Consider the following 20,808-nt stretch of genomic DNA (forward strand, 5'->3'; position numbering starts at 1 on the left):
ACGTGATCTGGGTAGATGGGTAAGGTGGGTAGGACCATGGTGTGGCGCGGTCGGGCGTTGCGATGAGTGGAGCCGCGGTGAATTGACGTCGTCGCCTAGCGGTTCCTCGGTAGAACGTTGCACCGTACCTTCGGAGGTGGGCTTGCAGTAATTTGGGATGGTGCTTGGCCGAATTACGCCGAACATGGTGTTCGTTGTTCGGGTCACCAAATGTAGAGGAGGTGGTGTCCCTCTACATGAGTCCTGACCGGCGATGATGGAATGTCCCAGCGGGCAGATGTGCGTGGCCACACGCTAGGACGGTGCCGGTAGAACTGCCGTGCCAGCGCCGTAGCGCGTGGCAGCAGAGGCACGTCTTCGTCATCACACACGGGCCGCCACAGGTGTATTCCTCATAAAACACTTATAATGGACGTTTAAAAACAAAAACACCCTTAATAGAGGAGTATTCTATTCAAAACACTTTTTAGGATGAAGTTGTTTTCTGGCAAATATTCCCCGCTCTGATAGCTGGTGTAATACAAGCTCCAGCGGCAGCATGCCGAGACATACAGTTCGACGTTCTTGCTTCTATGCCAAGCACCATCCTGAACATAGCAGAGTTCCCGCCGTGGTTCCAATTAAGGTACAACCTATACCGGAGCACAATGCGTGACAGGCACGCCTCCTTAGCTTAATAACACTGTGGTACCCGCGTGACTGCCAAAGTTTGAAGAGAACTGGGCACCCTCGGTAGCCTATATTGGCGTATCGAATGGATCATATATTGAAATACAATTTGTTGGGGCACGTTCGTAAAGGGTAGTGGGACGGAAAAGTTTGTAATGGTGACGGGAATGCGTTTTTGCAACTAACACGTATACGCCGCAAACGAGTCACACACCACCTAAATTCCGAACCTATCCTTCCCATTTAAATACGGTGTTTTTAACTCAGGATGTCGTCTATAATGTGATTACTTGCTGAATGGAGCTGTGAAACCAGCATAATTTTTCTTTCACGAGATAAAACACAATTTTTAACACAACATTCCCCGTTCGAATTGGGTGTAAAAAGGGTGTATTGGACGTAAACATCTCTTTCACCACTTCACTTTACAGCACTCTTAAGGCTACGGTCCCACTCATCACCCGAAAAGTGTAATTTTCAGTCAAAGGTTACACGGCTTCTCGGCAACTTACGTGAAATATGTTGGTACCGTTGGAAAGCTTGTTCTTTGGGCAAGCTAAGCCAAGAACTCGTTTTTTTATGTGATGATCAGCTGTGGCGTTATAAAGCGTGAAGGACGACCATATCTTCCATATTTTTTGTGTTTTTCAGTCAAGGATGATGCGAACACGAAAAGAGATAGCGCTGTCAATCTTTTTTCAAAGTGACGTTGCACAGTATGCAAAGGAAAGTCAAGAACGTTTTTACTCGCGTAAAGCGTCATTAATTGATTATTCCCTATCAAATTTAAGAAAAAAACGCTACTTTTACACTTGCCATAAAAGGCTATTCTGTACCTATTCTCGGCTGAAAATATGATCAGCGGGCGGGTAATTATCAGCAGGAGTGATGTCCAAAGTTTTATCGCAAATGAAAGAATAATAAATAAACTAGCGTGGTTCAAAATCGTACACCTAAATACACAGAAATGCAGAAAATGTGGTGACTAGCGCCATCTGCCGTACGCGTTTGAAACCAGCGGCAGCTTCGCGTTGCAAGAGGTTGTCGAGAGATGGCACGGGTTCCTATGTGCTGATCACGTGATCACGTAGCGGTTCTCTGACCTTCCTGACTTACGAAACGTTGGCCCCGTGCGTGATTCCGTATACGCAGGTTCCTGCCGCGTGTATTTTTGTTGATCGTACGGTTATATTGTGTCCGTTTGGCTGAATTTCGTGCTGAGGAGTTGCATTATTCTCCGTTGGGTGTGTAGACAGCACCCAGAAAAGAAGGAAAATGCCGTGTCCAAGTACGAACCCAAGGAAACGATGTTATGCCCGTCGAAAGTCCAGCAAAGCGCGAGAAATACGCTCAAAGCAAATATATTCGCACTGGAATGGCGGGAGAGAGGCTCTTGGCGGAACTTTAGACTATGCAAAACGTAGTAATCACTTCGTCGTGTAACTGATCACTCAAAATTATATTCATTTTACCTAGAAAAATTACTTGCTCGCATAAGACTGATTGAAGTCAAATTCACTAAACGAGTAATCGATCTTCACGTGTTACGTACAACTCGGTCGTGACGTTGTCCGCTCCACTGAGGTAAACGTTGCAACTTTCACAGAGGCATAATTCCATCTGAAACATGTCTACATCATGCTACTTTCGAAAATAAAGATACCGTTCGAGGCAAATTTCGCCAGCGTTCCAATTCGAGAAGCGACATGAGCAGTGCGGCAGACACCGCGTTTAGGGGTGCGTGCAAAATCTCGCCCTTGGAGTATGGAGCCAGGGCACCTAATCACGACAGGTAGCTGCGGGTCAACTTCTTCGCTTCTTTTGTCTTTCAAACACGCTTCTCTGTTGGGTTCAGTTTGCTTTCTCTTCGTTTCCTTGTTTGCAATTACAAGGTACCATGAGTAGTAGACGTAGGAGGATTATCCCTACATGGATAGATTCGACCATCGCTACCCTCCTCGTCTGATATCGGAGGATATTTGGAGCAGGATACTTTCCGCCCAAGGAGGAGCGCGAGCCAAGACCGCCCCGCGCGTAGAGAGGGGTTTCCTTCTCGCGTTTGAACATGCATGAACATGCAAAATACATCTTATTCCCTTTCCACATCTTTTAATACATCCCCGAGCGGGGAGTTTTCCTACCGCACTTAACATAGCATACTTTCCTCCTGAAGACATGCAAGCAATAGACATACACATTTGTACAAGTGAAAAATATTTTATTAATGCCAATTAAAGCCAATGATGCTTAGTAATGCCAATTAAAGCCAATGGTGCTGGGGGGATTGCCACTTATGTTGCCAATTGTGTTACCGATCTGTGTGAAGGAGAAAACCCCAGCGGAAAAACCTTCACACCTGAAACAGAAGAAACATACAAGACAACAAAGATGCTACAGGATGACAATTAAAACATGAGAATGGAACATACTTACACATTTTCTTCCTTGATTTGACAGCTTCCATAAGGGTATGAATCGATGGCATTGAATTGATAACGTTTATCATCATAGGGCATGAGAGCAAGCTTGGTATTCTCCAAGGTATACATGCACTGACGTTTGCTACATATTGATCTTTGCACATGAGATACCTTTTCACTATTGAACAACACATTTTTGTACACATCATGAAGCAAATGCTTGCGAAGTATATCCTTCTTCACTCCTTTTGCTCTAGCTATTTGATCATCACCAACCAACTTTATCGAATACATTTTAGCCTTTAGAGCAACTACCTCCTCAATTATACGACCACCAGTCTCACACTTGAATCTAAACAACTTACCCTTATTTTTGTCACTGTACAATGCATGATCTCCAGGATATGATGACAGGTCCAGATGTTCATCTGCAATTTTCTTCAGTTCACCTTCATAATCGTCAGTCATCAACTCTAGGATAAAACTATCAGTGTCCGTGTACATGGGAATGACTGTACAGGAGAGCTTGCTCTGTAGAGTACAATAGAGGAACTCATACATGACATACTTCGAGTGCTCAAGCACGCAGAATCCAATCTGCAATGGGAAGTTACATTTGATAGTTCTTTTTTTTTCAATTCGTACAGCACACAATTCTCAGAGAGAATTTCGAAGTGAACACAGTCATTTGAACTGCTGTACCGCTCAGCTTCCTCTAGACTAAAGGCTACCTTAATGTTCCTGAAACGAGAAGGATTAAGAAGACTTCTTCCAAAGATACTATTTATAGAGAGCTTCATCAAGCTCTTCTCAAACTCTGTTTGTGCTGCTCTACGACGCTCAATGTTCATCATGATATATGGTTCAAATATCTTGCTCTGCTTGAATTGTAGTATTTTATGGATCTTGCTCACTTTCATACCCAATCTATAGTACAACCCCAGCAAGCGATAGTGCACAACATACCCTGTTTTGTCCATACATGTGAGAAGCAACTTCTCTTGAGCGGATGTCCTGTAATTAAGCTGCTCAATTAGTTGATGTTGGTATGTTGACAGCCAACTTGAGTCCACCTTCTGCTTGAGCGGCGCCAGCGGGAAATACCGTGTCTTCTCATGCAACTCTGGAGTGTATACTAGATCACATACATATATATAACCGATAGCTGCATCCTCTGGGTGATTAACAAAATTGATACTTGAGAACTTTTCTTCAGGCACCCATTCGAACCCTCCAACTGGAAGGCACTTTGTGAGACAACCACCATACAAAGAATTGGCATCATTGTAGGCCAAATAGCTCGATGGTCTTTCTTCATCGTAATCAGGGCAATCCTTATTGTTAGCTCGAGCATAGCGTTTCGATTGTTGGCAAATACCTCCACGAATGGAGCCCTCAATCGTACGGTAAATTTCTTCATCAGTGAAGAGCTCTATTTCCGCCGAAGTGTGCTTCAGAGCAGCTTGCCAGCTGAAACCGGGGAAACTCACAAAGCGAAGCACTTCCAATCCATACGTCTTCAAGGATAGAAACCTAAAATGCTGCATTACATCCAACAACAACAATGTGTCACATAACAAATAAAGGTTGTTGTAATCGGTGAGGGTCCTGCAAGAAAAGTGATTAAATATATCCTGTGCATAGGCATAGTCATCGTCGCTCACAGGTGTCCTGGTTAAAAAAAGCTTCCTTGGGTGGAAGACTTTCTTTTTTGTACACATCAAAGCTCTTAATGTAGGAATATGGAAAGACACCTTTCCGAGTCAGACGAAGAAAATCTTCGCCATATACCTGCTTCAGACACTTGAATGCTTGAACACCCTCAGAAACCATTAAACTGTCAACAAGACAGGACAGTGATTGATTCAAATATTGAGTAGTGTCACGGAAAATGAAATTACCATACTCAAAGTTCCGTATTTTTTCACTACTTGTTGCAATAAGTTTGGGTGGTGTTTTCCACTTCATGTCGTGGAAACCACGAAGCAGAACTGATGTCATAGGCCAAATTGTGAACCAATACCGGTATCTTACCTTTATTTGCACAACCGACATTGCATTGATTGCACAAAGAGGCCAAAAAGTTTTGGGCTATCATACCTACTGTGGTCATGATGACAAGTTTTAGGGTGAGCTTGATCAAAGAGAACACCGCAGTACTCGCACTGAATGGCTGCGTGTTTACTCTCTTGCTCAGGTGACAAAATTATAGGTGCTGGTTCGCTGTTATACATTGCTGCGATGTCGTGCAGAAGCATGAGATATTCTACACACTTGGAACCAGCATCAGGCCCCAAATATACATCTTTTGCAATGATCTGCGAGTCGTAAGTTCGTACTAGAACTGCACAAAATGAACTCATTACGTGGCGTTGTACGGCATTTTTGACTGCTGTATTAGGGTCCAGAATGGACTCAGTGTCAAGTCCTATCACATAAGGATAGGCGAACATATTGAAATATTGATTAAATTTCATTATATTTTTGTCCGGTGGTGGGAACTGTAAGATGACTTCCTTCAAGTTCCTACATACACGACGATGCCTGATTAGCGAATCATTTGTACAAAATCCACGAGTACATTTCTCGCAGAATTCCCGACCGTTACGACTCATCAGAGCATTGAAATTTCTGATACCAAAAAAGTGATCATTCACTTCCAACAACTTAACACTATCACAGAATTCCGTTTTTGGTATGCGAGAGGCATGTAATGTCCCATCTTCATACTTGTAAATAAACACACCAACTTGATTACGATTTTCCCAGAGATCTATATCAGAATATGAGACTGGACCCTCAGGCCACCACCTCACACGAGCAATAGGATCTGACTCACAATTTTCCAAGTATTTTGTATATGTTTGCCAATTATTTATACACCTCTTCTGAGGATGCAACAAAGCCAATGTGTTATATTTAAAGCACTCGTGAGGGTTTGGGTGGAGAGTCCCCACATTGGTAATTGTCTTCCATCTTTTTTTCAACTCATCGGGTATAGCTGTTTTACACCCAATGCGCTTCTTCTTTAATTTGGTGATAGTTACCTCAAGTTCCAAAACATCCCTGGAAACAAACCCACTACCAACTCGTTGATAGTTTTCCACGTTTTGTGAGAGTTCAGAAAAGCTCTCATTTAGTGCAACCATTATATCTGAAAGATTATGTATCTCTTGTGATGTTGTTGGTATGTATGCAATGTTAGTTGTGATATTGTCACCTACTTCTTTCACCATGTGCAAAATTAGTCGCATATAAAATCGGAAAGGTATACACTGATCCTGCAACGTTCGTACTATAACATGCTGATACAAAAGAACATAATCGATTGGATCTTCCACACTGTCATCATGTGGAGAAGCAAACAGCACAAAACATCTATCCACCAAATGCACTCTGAGTTAGAAATAATGGTAGGTATGGAACTTCAACGCCGGGGTGGGCACTTCTAATATGTTCTGAGAGCTCTTGTACCTGATCGACATTTGGCTCTGGTGGTAATGGGTTGTTTAATTCGGCAAAATTGTCATTTTGAATGGCATCTATTGGAGTATCCAAATCAAACAGACCATCATCCAGTAACATATTAAAATCCAATTCCCACTCCGGATGATTAGCTTCCACACCACCAGCATCGATTTGCAAAGCTTGCTCCCTCTCCTCACTACGTTGTATTAATTGTTCAATACCATCATACCCACAAATTCCACAGCGAGGAACTAAATAAAAAAGAAAATGGAAAGGTCTCAGTTATAATATGTGAAGATAAATCAAGAAAAATACTCACTCTCAGCAGGTCTAGTAGGAACTTGGGGAGGAGGCAGCACACCAAACAAGCTTTGGTCTCGAACTTGAGCAGGAGGCAGCACACCAAACAAAATTTGGCCTGGAACTTGAGAAGGAGGGCAGCACACCAAACAAAATTTGGCAGGCAAAATGAAACAAGCACTGCAACCAGGGCAACAGAACTTGCTGGAGAAACACTGCACGCCATGCTCGAATTTATAGGGTGAAAATGTTGATGTGGGGGCGGGCTAGAGAAATCCACATGTAGCAAAAGAGTCTGTAGTAAACAACCAATTGTAAACTAAGGAAAAACGCAACCAATAGGGAAAGTATGCACATCGTCTCCATCGGATTCCTTTTCAACATCCCCCTCACAGTCGACGATGGAAGCGCAGAAGTGCTACGCGGTCTCCGAGGACGATTGTATGTATAGAAAGTTTTCCCGTTTTTCCCTCTCTAAAAATGTGATTCTTTGTTAAGATTCTGATTGTCTCCTGACAGGGGATCTTCCTCTTGTGAAGACATTGAAGCCACCACCCAGAACTTTCTTTATACAATATGATGACCATCTGCGACGTTGTCGTTGTGGTGGATTGTGGTCATCGAATCCATCTCATTGGCTAGACAATAACATCCGACCTTATCTCGGTTGCCATCCAAGCTCGGACCAACCATGAAGCCCAGTGAACGATTTGCTTTGACGGTACAATGGCTGATGTACAAGGATTTCATGAAATTAAACTCCTATCTGAACTGCAACGGACCAGAGAGTGATTTTCTTCTCATTATGCAAATTCTCCCGTTTCCGATGCGGACGAAACGAGGAAAGATTAGTCGGAGGCTCCAACGCTTCGTCGCCATCAAGTGTGACTTGTTGCGACGGTATCGTCAGGGTGACAATATCTCTCCAACCATACTTAATGCTGGACTCAAGCGACCAATAATTCGAAACTTTTACATCCAACACTTGGAATACATCGTGCGTCGCAAGAAAGATGGTTGTCGCAAGGTGTCGAGTCTGGAGGACTATCTTAAAGAGGTCTGTACATTGAAGAAATAAAATGAGACATTTTTCTTTAAATGTAATTCTTACAAAGGCGGGAAGCAAAGAAACAAACAAAAAGTCCACAGTGTGAGCTGTAAATGCTTTGAATGCATTTCTCGCAATACTGATCAACAGGTAGATCTAACAGCTCTTCTTCAATCGGTGGTAGACCAAAGCTGTCCACATAGATGTACTTGTCATTCCTGTCTCTCATGTACAATAGCCAGTGTTCTCCGGGACCGTCGTGTGGGTGTGTATTGATAACTATAAACCCTTCTGTCGTTAAACTTGGTACCATATCAATTGCGAAGGTCCCGCGATACATATTAAAAGTGTCTGGTTCAGAGAAAACAATAATTCCAGATCAAAGACATTCATGCTTAGTCCACTCGAACAACAAGATCACCATCGACTGATAAAATCTTGGGTGCTTCACTAATAAGTATAACCGACACTGCGCAAGGTAATGGCTTAGCAAACTTCATTTCAATCCTGCAATTGCCCTTCCGCAATGGATTAAAGTAGGAACCAAAACTTTCGTCAGCACTCAAGTTCCAATGCATTATAAAGGAATTTTTTTAATATTTTTCGTAACTCAACTCGACATGTTTTTCATTCAGTTGATACAAGAATTCGTAGTAGCTTGCTCTAGCCAGATCATTTTCCCAGTCATAGGATAGTTGCTTCCTATATCCATCAACTGATAGTGTTACAGAACTAACATTAAAATGCTCGAAACAAAAGGGGCTCGACTTGTAATCACCCTGATAAGCCTCGGTGCGAACTAGACATACAGTAAGTTGATCAGGAATTCTATCAGGGAATAAGTTTTCAAAGATTGCATCATGAAGGCCCGGCGAAAGCGAACGGACTTTGCTTTCTAGTCCATGCATGATGTAACATGCCGGGGATGATCTAAGGGCTTTCTGGTGTGCAATAAAACTTGAGTTGCTAACTTTGACTTTGCGTGCTACAAGTGCCGCGCTGTGGATTTTCAATTGATGCTTATGAGTTTCATTGGTGCCAGTTAGCAATCTAAAGCTATCCATATTATGTAGAGCAGTCACTCGAACCCCCACACCAGGTAACAAAAGCCTCCCTTGGTTTGTGAGGTCGGTGTTAACTTTCATGACAATTTCAAATAGTTTCCCCCCCCACTTGTCCTAGCTATGCGCAACTTTGCATCCCGAGCGACTGGATCATTTGCTGCATGCTCTCCTGTGTCATATGTATACATTGCACAATCATCTAAAGTCTTCTGCAGATGAGTATGAAGTAGGGTATCAATCATACATCGATAGGAGTTCAAACAGTTGCTGCTTGCAAGACGTTGATTCAAGTGAATGGTTACATATTTAAATAAAGCGGCACCCAAGTTGTTGACTGGGAATACAGTGTCCTCAGTGATACCGTCTGCTCTTCGGGTAATTGGTTCACTCCCGTCCGACCTCAATATCTGCATAGTTATATTAAAATACAGAGATGATAAATCGAGATACAAGTCTGAGAGATTTGTTATGTTCCATTCGATCGTCGATTCTCCTCCGCTGATTGTAGAAACAGGATAATAAACTTGCGCCTCGCATGATTCTATTGAAACTTGGGTAGGAGGTATGTTGAATAACTCACACTCCCCCTTCAAAGCCAGCTGGGACTGTGCGTGTACAACGTTGACTTGCGACATCTTTGCAAATGAAAAGGTACAATGCTTTCCTCATAACTTTATTTGTTAGCATCTTACCCGAGCAAAAAGACTCATTTTTTTCTTCCAATCCCCCTTTACCTTTTGACATCGCCCTCAAAACCCAACCCTACCTGGGCCACCTGTATTTCGGAATGCGATGGCCGATTCGAAGCATTGTCCACCACACTTTCTACAAGTGAAAGGCGACCCATTGTTCGACTTCTAACCAGCTTGGATGCTGATGCACACTTTTAACCCCCCACTGACCACATTTTTTGGAATGCGATCCCGTTCACGATTGGAATCATTGTCCTCCAGCCCCCTTACCCTTTGACATTGTCCGCAGGCGAGCATGGTCCGTTTTTGCTAACCACCAGCCGTTCCACTCCTCTAACCCCCCGCTGACCCACTGTTTTCAGAATAGGATCCCGTTCACGATTCGAAGCATTGTCCACATCGTGAAAGGCGACCATGGTCCGTTTTGCTAACCACCAGACGATCCACTCCTCTAACCCCCCGCTGACCACTTTTTTCTTTTTTTTTTTGAATGCGATCCCGTTCACGATTGGAATCATTGTCCTCCAATCCCCCTTTACCTTTTGACATCGCCCTCACAAGCCAGCCCTACCTGGGCCACCTGTTTTTTCGGAATGCGATGACCGCTTTGAAGCATTGTCCGCCACACTTTCTACATGTGAAAGGGGGCGACCCATTCTCCCGACTTCTAACCCCTCTTGGACGCCATTTTCAGAGTGCGACCCTTTTCTATAGAAAAACCTTTTTCTTTATAAAGAAGCAACATCAATGTGTGAAAAAAAAAGTGTCTTCTTTATTTCATGGTTACAGAGGATTAATCGAAAATGTCTCTTCTCTTCCTCTTTTTCCTTCGATGTCCGCTGCCTGCAATGTCCTTCAAAATCTGTGTGCCTAATTCATTTGAGCTTGCTCTCAGTGCTTGCTTGATGTTTTGCCCTTCAGATAACTTTTTCGCCAAATTTTTCGCTGCACTCATCGCAGTATGGGCTATGTAAGGCTTTGCACGATGCAATAGTGGCAATGCTAGCTTACGCAAAGAACTAAAGAAGCCATTCCCAGTTTGAAAGAGAGGCCCTTTGTATGGCACTAGATCACCAAGTCCTGATCCATAATGGCTCTCTGGCACTTCTTTAAGATACATTTTTGGAGTGTAGAACTAGAGCTGTACGACCTGGTCCTCTAAAATGAAGTGGACGACCTGTCTCATCATACAACTTAATCGAAATTGACGTGATTTCGTTCTGTAACAGCTTCAAATATTGCACGTTATGGAAGCTGTAATGAATCTGGGGATCATCTTTATGTAAATATGGGACGAGTTTCAAAATGGGAAACTTTTTTGCACCTATATGAGATGATTCGATAATGTCACAATAAATCATGAAATTATGAAACAATGGTTTAAGTTTGAGTGGTGTGGTTCCGGTGGTGGTGTTTGCAATAGACTGAATTGGTGCGAAACCCAACATATTACTCAAATATTCAGAAAGATCTATAGTTACTCCATCAACTGGAGTGAAAGTAAACAGCTGTGTATCTTCATTGTACGTTAGTATAGCATTGTTGCCTATCACACCTCTGATAGCTTGTAGAAGCGAACGTGGTGTCTCGTAATAATTTGGTGGAATTTGGACTTCTTCCCTTGCAAGTATTACTTTTTCTACAACAACAACAAAACTGAATGTAAATGGATCTCCAATGTATTGTGTTGTATTTTCTAACAGTTTACTGGAGTTTAATTTGAGGAGTCTCTTGAGTTGTTCAGGGATAACAAAGAGACGTGGGACCAATAATGTATAGGTATTGTTTTGAAATAGTATCTTTCCATCGATTTCATATCTTTTAAAGAAGCGATTTAGTGTGACAGTGATAGGGCGACCTGGTATGAATATGATTGGAGCATATTGTGTAATGATAGTCACCTCTTCCTTTAAAAGCATCTTTGAGATAGCTTCCTCTCCCATGTACATGTTCTGACGTGGAACTTTAGCACCTGCAACTTTCAAACCCTGTATAGTGGACACACCCATGGCTTGTTGCAGTTCTTCATCCAAAAACTTAATAGAACGAATTATTTGAGGTAGTTGGAATGTGTACCTTCCATCAACATAACCAAATGCGATGTTGAATTCTCTTAAAAAATCTTGCAGCGCGTGTTCTAAAGTCGATATCACAACAACTTCCTTATGCAGCTCAATAATGCTTCTGGAAGTAATATGTATAGTAGCATCGTTAGTCCGTGGAACGTTGTAGAATACATTAGAGATGGAAAGTTCATGCAGGCCGACTTCATATTCTTCATTCACTTGTAGTGGTGCACTCAGAGTGATTGTAAAGTCATTGAGACTGTTGTTCGGGTGCATATCCATGCAATCATTGGATAGGAGATACATGTAAAAATCAGAACTTCGCGACATCTTGTACTGGAACCCAGGAATTAAATGAGTCATCATAACCTAGCCATTTCACTTTATAATGTGTGGCACCGTTTATTTTCTTTCGACTTACTATGCGTTAAATTGGGTATGGGTCGTCTTGCGATTTCACTGTTGCAATTCATTGGCATAGTAAGTCGCATCGTCTTCGACCCCATCTGGTCCAGCGATATAAAACACTGGTGGATCCGAGTTCTTGTATCGTGTGATCGTGTAGACAACTTAGGACCAGTGCCCAATGTACCCCTTGTCAAAAATTGATCTATTTGTGAGTACACGCACCTGATCACCAATATTCAATGGAATCTTTTTTGGTTTGTTGTTATTTTTACTGTGAAGTCTATTGAATAGTTCAATCTCGTTATTTTTATCGACGTCGTTCGGGGCCATCTTGATAGTCGAATGATATGATGAATTGTAGTCGGCGATGATCTTTGGGAGAAGAGCAATGTACTTGTGATGACCTTTACTGGCAAAATAACGATAAAGTCTAGCTTTAATACTTCTGATAGCGCGCTCGACGACCGCGGCCTTGAAAGGGGAAAAAGAGCTATACATGTGTATTGAGTGGCGTTTACTCCATGCTTTCACGTGTTTGTTATAGAACTCTCTCCCTCTATCTACCTGCAGAAGAGGTGGATAGACTTTATGGCTCCTATACAACTTGATCAATCCTTTCTTCACATCTTCACCACGCTTGGTCTTAATGGGTGTAGCCATGAGTTGTCTTGATAAGCAGTCTATCACAATGAGTATGAAGGAAAATCCTTTATTTTGTTTCTTGTACTGTAGGAATGAAATCAGGTCCGCTTGATGAAGATCACCGATGTGCAGTGAGATGGTCTTTCTTCTCTTAAATCTACGTCTTCCTTCTTTGTAAAGTGTGTAGACGTCATCTCGCTGTAGTTCTTCGATTGCCTGTTTCTTAGAGATGTTTCGACCTCTGCAGTATCGAGCAACCCCCCCCCAAACCAGCGTTTGGATTCCTATAATTCATTGTTGTTCTGTGATATATTCATCTGATGATGATGATGAAAGCAACTTTGTTCTTTGGGGTGATTTATACGTTTCCCAGCGTATACGTTTCCTTGCTTTCGTCTTTTGACGTATTTTGTGTGGCTGCAAGAACTTTGCCACTTTTCGGTACCAAGCAGGCTTCCCTTTAATTCTTGTGTCCGGACAGATGCAACACCAATTCTTTTATATTAGAACCAGCGATTGTTTGGTTGTTATGAATGATTTCTCCCTTATCATTCCAAGTCAACCTCCTAGGTAGCACTGAGACTACGCGTCTTACTTTTTTAATGTTGACATTAGTAGGAAGCGAATTGTAATCAAATGAGCGTCCCATTGGAAGTGACTCATCGTTTTGTTCTTCTTGTACTGTGGGTGCTGGCTCTGTTTCATTAGATGGTTTCTGATGATTTTTTATAATGTAGTACATAGCAGTTAACATTCGTTTTACTTTAATATCACCGCTTTCGTTAGATTCCAGAATTGATTCGATAGGAGTCAATACCTCAACCTTTGTAGCCATTTTTTTATAGCTTTAGACACCTACCGTCTTTGCTAGAGCACGACCTGCGACACCACCAAGCACACTACGAGTTACGTCTTTTGTTTTGCCCACTAAAGTAGCTTGTACTAACATATCTGAAATTTGACCCGTACACTCCTTTAGTCTCACTATATGTTCTTGTCTTTTTTTTACCTTCTCCAACGTCCTGCGGTCTCATGAAAAGTTATCGGATAAATTCTTCTCCCACAAAAGTCTTCTAACACTTAGAATACGTTATGCAAGAGCAGGAAATAGACAAACATGCACGAGATTTCCGACCACTGACGCTGCAATCGGGTTAGCATTGACTTCGCCTTGGGCCTATCAGGAATGGTGTCATGACATCACCCGGTGGTCGCTTCTGTATGCTGTTGACCCAACACTATTATTTGAAATGCCAGGCGGTTTCCCTCGCCTCCTTACCTCTCTCGTACGTCGTTTACGACTCAGCGTCGCATTCACCCCTGCACTCCGGTATAGGCTGGGCCACAGCAACACGGCGCTGTGTACAACTTGTGGTGTCCCGGCAGCAATCCGACACATTTTAGAAGACTGCAGCCAGTACGTATGCGAGCGACGGGCCTTTAAATGTAAACTTGAAATGCTCGATCAGAGGCCATTCAACATCTGCAAAGTTCTCGGCCCATGGAGTAACCCTGGACATCAGTGCCGTGCACTTGGCGCTTTTCTTTCCTTTCTGAGGGCCACCGGCCTCCTTCACGAACTGTAGGGATTTCCTTCCCTCGTCATCCTCTCATATCAATCTCTTTGGAATGGGGTAGGGTCCTGCACTCAACGCAGGGAAACATCCCACATCATCATCATCCATTCATCTATGTTGTTGTTGTTGTTGTCGGGTTAGCATGGCACACGGCTAGAGGAGGACAGATGACCGAGACAAATAATGGGAAAGCGCGCCCGTTCACATTCCTTCGGTTGTTGTACCACCTGTCTAATTGTAAAAGAAAATCGGGGGGGGGGAATGCATAAGGCTGTTATTCAAAAGGTGTCTCTTGTGTGCTTCCTTGTTTGTCTTTCTCGCATTCTCGCAACGTGTCCTCGGCCTAACATATTGGCATTGGCTCATAATCGTTGTTGTGAACGAACTAAAAATCGTAGAACTCTATGTTTGCGACTAGAGAGCAATACCTGCGTGTAGTCTGCCTGTGGACCAAATCTAGCGGTACAATGAACGACTGTAGCATTTCGTGCAGCACTGTCTTCGGTACGCAAGCAGCCATGGTCTCAAGGGAATATAAAACTGTAATCGGTATCCTCAACATAATTATCGTAATGAACCTAATTATCGCAATATGTTTGAATAATAGCAATTGCGCACCTCGCCGCTGAATCATATTCGGTTGCTGCAAGTGTCACTGACATCCTGCGTGTTAGATAAAGCTGTTAGAGGCAACAAGCAGGCTCTTACAAAAGAATTGTCACTGGTAGGCAATGAATGTGAACACAGAAAAGGCTACGAGCTAATTCTCTTCCGTCTCCCAAACACATCTTCTTCCTTTATTTTTTCAATTTTTTTGCTTCATTGTTTCTGCCAATTTTGTTGCTTTCCCCCCTCCCGCATTTTATTTCCCTCTTTACACATCACCGTGCACGTCAATCTGCGCAATTCTAAAAAAGAACTTGACATGCTTCTGGTTATTCCGAATGACGTCTTCTCCCCTGATTTGTTGAAAGTGGACGTCGTACTACTTTCGTGACACTTCACATTTGTGCTAATTAGCAGAGAAAATGTTTTTCCGTGTTAGCGCTGCGAAGCAACTATTGCTGTACGCGGTGTACAGGCGTGGACAGAGGACAGCAGTAGGGAGGGTGACAGGGGGCTAGTATGCGTCCTGGGTTGACTTCAGGGCTAAGTGAGCCGACATTCGTCAGGAAAGCCCGACGGAAAACCCCAAGGAAAACTTCAGAGAGCACACCTGGTGAGGATTCGAACCCGTGTCACGTTGTATCAACGAACGTGAAATTGATTGCAGTGTATTCCCTACGAGAAATCGCAAGTGAAAGTAGGTCGAGCTTTCAAAGTAAAAACCCTTTGTAAGTGGTTAGGAATTTTAGTATTTATTTTTAGCCGGAGGACTTCAAGACCTGCAATATCGCAAGCGGGCATTTCGCAAAAATTGCACGCGTACCAAAAGTGGATGTTTCTCGAGGGCACATTTTTTCCGGGGGACATATTTTCCAGGTGACATTTCTTCCCGGAACATTTTTTCCGGTTCCCCCAGAGCACGCGCGTCTTTGTCTAGTTTCTTTTTCTTTCCAACTAGTTTCTTTGTTTTCTACATGTGGGGGAACTGAACGAAGAACCGGAGCATGGAAGGAGGGGGCACCACGGTAAATGTTTATTATGTAGGAGAGGGGAAGGAGTGCTGTCGCATCCATTTTGCTACGAGGAATTTTTGTCGCACGATAACTATCTTGCAATGCAAATGCAATTTCTTGGATTGAACTCTGAAATCTGTAGACGGATCCTCCGTTTACTCGCAAATATAACGATCGTCTCACGGCAACCTGTGGGCAATCAGCGCCGCGTAATGCGATGGAGACGACTGAAATAAACTAGTGAAATGACCACATTTCGTGGCGAAAGATCACACCTCTCGTCATCTCACAAAGCGATAACACGAATCGCAGCCAAATAGAAAAAAAAAAGTTATCTTCACCTACTAGTCACGGCCGCTACTATGCGGAATACGGGCAGGTTACATAGCAGGTTACTATTTTACTTCGGTTATGCCATTCCTTTGATTCTTATCATTTTGTGTGCGTACTGTGAGTTGAACTTCTAGTTTCCACAGAAGTGGTAATTTCATACTTCATTTCAAGAAATCCTGTTTCTGTAAGCTGTACTGAGATAAAACTGCTACCGATCGGCACGTGAACAGACTCTTCACAGCTGACTGCAATTATTTAGCATTTGCGTCCATTTTTTATGACGGTTGTTTGACCATTTTGCATTTGAGGTATATATTTTTATATATTTCAAATATATTATATTTTGCACAGTCTTCGTCACACGCTACGCGCGCGGCAGCTACCCCCGTGCTACTCAAACCACGAAAGCACGAAAATCAACTCGCCGTCTTGCACGACAGTTTCAGAAGACTTTTACTAGACAATCCTCCCTTCTACACAGGTATAAACAATGGGTACGATGGCATACAGAAGAGACTCAAGGTCGAAGGGTCCAGTCGGGAGAATCGCGCGCGATTCACCCTAACGGGGTCATCCACGGAAACCGCGACGGTGGCGCCCCGCCGTTGCAAGTCCGTAAGTAAATTCAAGATGGCTACCGTGAGACCGTAGCCTTAAAAACAAAAACACCCTTAAAAGGGGAGCATTCTGTTAAAAACACCTTTTATGATGGAATTATTTGCTAGCAAATATTCCCTCGCAAATGGTGTAATAGAAGCTTACGCCGCAGCATGCCGAGACCAGTGGTGGAGACATACAGTTCAACGTTCTTGCTTCTATGTCAAGCAGAACTGTGAACACGGCAGACTTCCAGCCGTGATTCCATTGTAGAACCACCGTGGTAGAACCTAAACCGGAGCGCAATGCGTCGCAGGCACGCCTCGTTAGCTTGGTAACACTGTGGGACCAACGTGAGTGCCGAGGCTTGAAGAGACCTCAGGCACCCTCAGTAGCCTATATTGGCGTGTCGGATGGAGCATATACTGAAATACAATTTGTTGAGGCACCTTCGTTACATGTGGTGGGGCGGGAAATGTTTGTAACGGTGACCGGAATGCGTTTTTTCAAGTAACACCCACGCTTGCAACGAGTCAAAGATATAAGCTAAATTTCTGTCATCCCTCCCTGTCAAATACTGTGTTTTTAACTGAGGTTATCGTCTATAATGTGATTACTTGCTGAGCGGAGCTGTGAACCGGCATGATTGTTCTCTGACGAAATAAAACACCATTTTTAACACCATAGTCCCAATTCAAATGGGGTATAAAAAAGGTGTATTTGACGGTAAACACCTGTTTCAACACCCCACTTAACGCCCATAATGATCGACATTGGATAAAACGTGGTGTATGTCGATATTACACCTTTAGTAATGCTCTTCTTACACCCTTTGCGGAATAGAAAATGGTGTTTTTATAAGAATACACATTTTTTGAGCAAATAAAGGTGTAAAATGATTTACTGTGCCTGACGGGTTCTTCCGCACGTATCGCACGATCGCGGAACGGTTCGAATGGGTGAATACGAGAGCTGACGTACAAGGCTATATTGCTTCATGTCATGTGTGTCAGCTGCACAAGGCCTAATACCGCTAGCAGACTGACACGATGGTACTCCCCCAACATTCTAGCATACCGTTCCTCACCATCCACTTGGATTTCGCCGAGATCAGGTAGAAGCGCCAAGGGGTTCCCCGTACTCGAGCCTTTCTCATTGCGGTCGACCCATGCACCAGGAAAACAGGACGCGCAGTGCATTGCTGGCCTGCTGGAACGAAACATGTTCAGCGATACGAAAGTGGTTATATCTGACAATGGACCGTGGGGGGAGTAAAGTTTCTACTTTCCGCAGAGGGGGTGATGTGTTGCGAGTACGGTAGCCGGTTGCGCAGGAGACGTCCAACGAGAGGGATAACTCAACAGCAACAATATTTAATACAAATATAATAGGCATATCCATATCAAGGCAAAGGCTTACTCGTCAAGAACTCATGGGACGTGAAGGTGACAAGGTCCCACACCTTCCGGTGGTGAAAGTCCCCGCTCGAGCTGTCTCAAAATAGCGGGGGCCCGCTTATAAAGACCAAAATTGTCCGCTGCCCACCAACATGGTAGCGCCAATCAAAACATTCAAAACAAAGTGAAACCAACCGCCTAATTTGTTACATTAACTAGGTTGGACACGTGAAGTCCTCCGCCCCAACGTGGACTAAATCTGTTTATCCCGTCCGTCATCTTGGACACGTCGTAGTGTCCACAGTGCTTGCGGCTCATGGGATTGCCTCTACAGGGCCACAAAAGCGAGCTGACCAAATGGGTCACGAGTGGCGAAGTTCCAGGTGCAAAGCAGCTGGTCCGCGTGAGCACAAAGCGTTATTCAACTGATCGTTCAGACTGGTGACGATGGAAGCGTAAATAAAAACGTCTACGTAGTTACAGGTTTACCCTTTACAGGGGGGGTTTCAGGAGCCGGAAACTCCAGGCATGGGAACAAGCGAGAGGAGTCACGTTGCGCACTACTACCCCGTAGCGTCAAGCAGTGAATGGGTTGGCTGAGCGAATGATTCGAGATGTCGACCGTCTATCCCGACCATAGCAGAGGTTCGAAGTGCACGTTGGAGGGGTATGTGCACCACCACAACCAATCGCGCACGAGGGCTTTCTGTTGCTGCCCTCGGGCAACCCACATTCTACGCGCAGACAGGAGGCGCATGAAGGATTTCGACAGCCGGCGCAACACCAAGATACCACATGTCAGTGTCTGCAACTGCAACCCGGTACGTGTCCGGTGCTGTCTTCCTAGGAGTCGAACCCCGTTTACAGGACGCTATACTAGTAGCGGATTGTTGTAAATTCGAGGCATCCTGAAAGCCATCACCTACACCGGAGTCACGCACCGAGTAGAAAGAGCGTCCATATTCAACATTGTCTATCCACAGAGGGTTGTATTTCAAAGAGGAGGAGCAATGTTGTAGATCAAGATTATGATGGACCTGATACTCGGATGGTATGAATATGAGTTGTGAATGTGGATTCTGACATTGTCATGTATTTTATGTTTTAAACGATTATTAAAGTGGTTGTGCTGTGGCCGTGACTTCATCTTGTACATCAGTTGCATGAGTTTTTGGTCAACACTTGCACTATCTAGCATGATCTGCTGGCGGATCGGTGTAAGCAGCATTGGCGCAGTTTTCCTGTATAGATCCTACACCAGCGCACTACACTGGCCTGCACTCAAAGACCAGCTGAATTCGCTATATGTTCCAGAAAGGAACGGTGCTTCTTGCCTTGTATGCGAGACACTACGTTAGATTACTAAATACTGACCTTTGAAAGTATTTGCAAGATATCAAGTTATTTGCAAAATTATTTAAGTAACGTAAATCAAGTAATCTACTCAAGTTACTGTACAAGCTTGTCCCTTAACATCAGAGCCTCATTCGTCCGCTCGTGGCTCCTTACTCAGAACTGCAGAGCTTCCAATGGACATGCTTGCAAAGAACCATCGGGGAATTGCCTGTTTGCGGGTTGTTGGATAGTTGTCAAGACTGTGGAAGCTCGCTGATTTCGCAAGGTACATATAAATGGTAGCGCAGCTTGCATTGGCCACCACGTCTTCGAGGGCGGCCATGATAAAGACCGTCAGCGCCATCCATCCGTTGCGGGGCACACTACAAATTTCGTCATAATGACGTCACCTGGACGTCACGTGGTACGTCACCGTTACGTATAGCACGGGGCGTGCCAGGCGCTCGCGCAGCGCGTTCTTTCCACCGCGATGCCGAGCCGCAGAATGTCACAATCGCTGTTGATAGCAAATCCAAGAGCAAAAGCTCATGAGCAATTTGTGAACAGAGATGAATTAACACTAGCGACATGCGTGCAACAAAGGACACAGGAGACCAGGTGGGGGCTTGCTTTCTTTTATCACAGGTAAATTCGCCATGGCATTGTAAACAGTATAAATACAGTATAAACAGTATTATGTAGTCCGTCCAACTCCAGTATAAACACCCACGACAGAATAATGTGCAATAACCAGTGTGACAGCCTATGTAGTGAATAAGCACAAAAAGATAATGTACAAATTCCAGCAAACATAGATAGGGCCCAGGACTATTGCTGTCCCCATGCACATCTGGAGCTTTCCACATATCTCTCGTACCAAGAAGGCGGAAGTGAACATATTTGCACTTTTGGGTCACATTATATGATACTTGCATGCTGTGTGGTGCTATGTCTCCCAACAGTTTTTGGCATTCGTAATGAATGCTATGGAGGAATTCGAAAGCACAAGTCCATTAGCTCAGTTTAGAAGTCTGTGATACTTTATCTTGCAAAACAGCCAAAATACTATCAGCTTCCAGCAATGACAACCTTGTTCAGAGCATACACACTGTTCATGACTACTACTTTGATTACAACAGCATTTTTGTATTAAAGGCATGTCAAAGCATTGAC

At 43.7% G+C, this 20,808-nt stretch overlaps 1 protein-coding gene across 2 annotated transcripts in view; it reads left to right on the plus strand.

Moving 5' to 3' along the window:
* The window catches only part of LOC135378604 (phospholipid-transporting ATPase ABCA3-like), a 324,578-nt gene that overhangs the window by 66,614 nt on the left and 237,156 nt on the right, over positions 1-20,808 (plus strand). The gene's annotated exons all lie outside the window — the stretch shown is intronic.

The sequence above is a fragment of the Ornithodoros turicata genome, chromosome 1 (genome assembly GCF_037126465.1).
Source record: "Ornithodoros turicata isolate Travis chromosome 1, ASM3712646v1, whole genome shotgun sequence".
Taxonomy (NCBI): Eukaryota; Metazoa; Arthropoda; class Arachnida; order Ixodida; family Argasidae; genus Ornithodoros; species Ornithodoros turicata.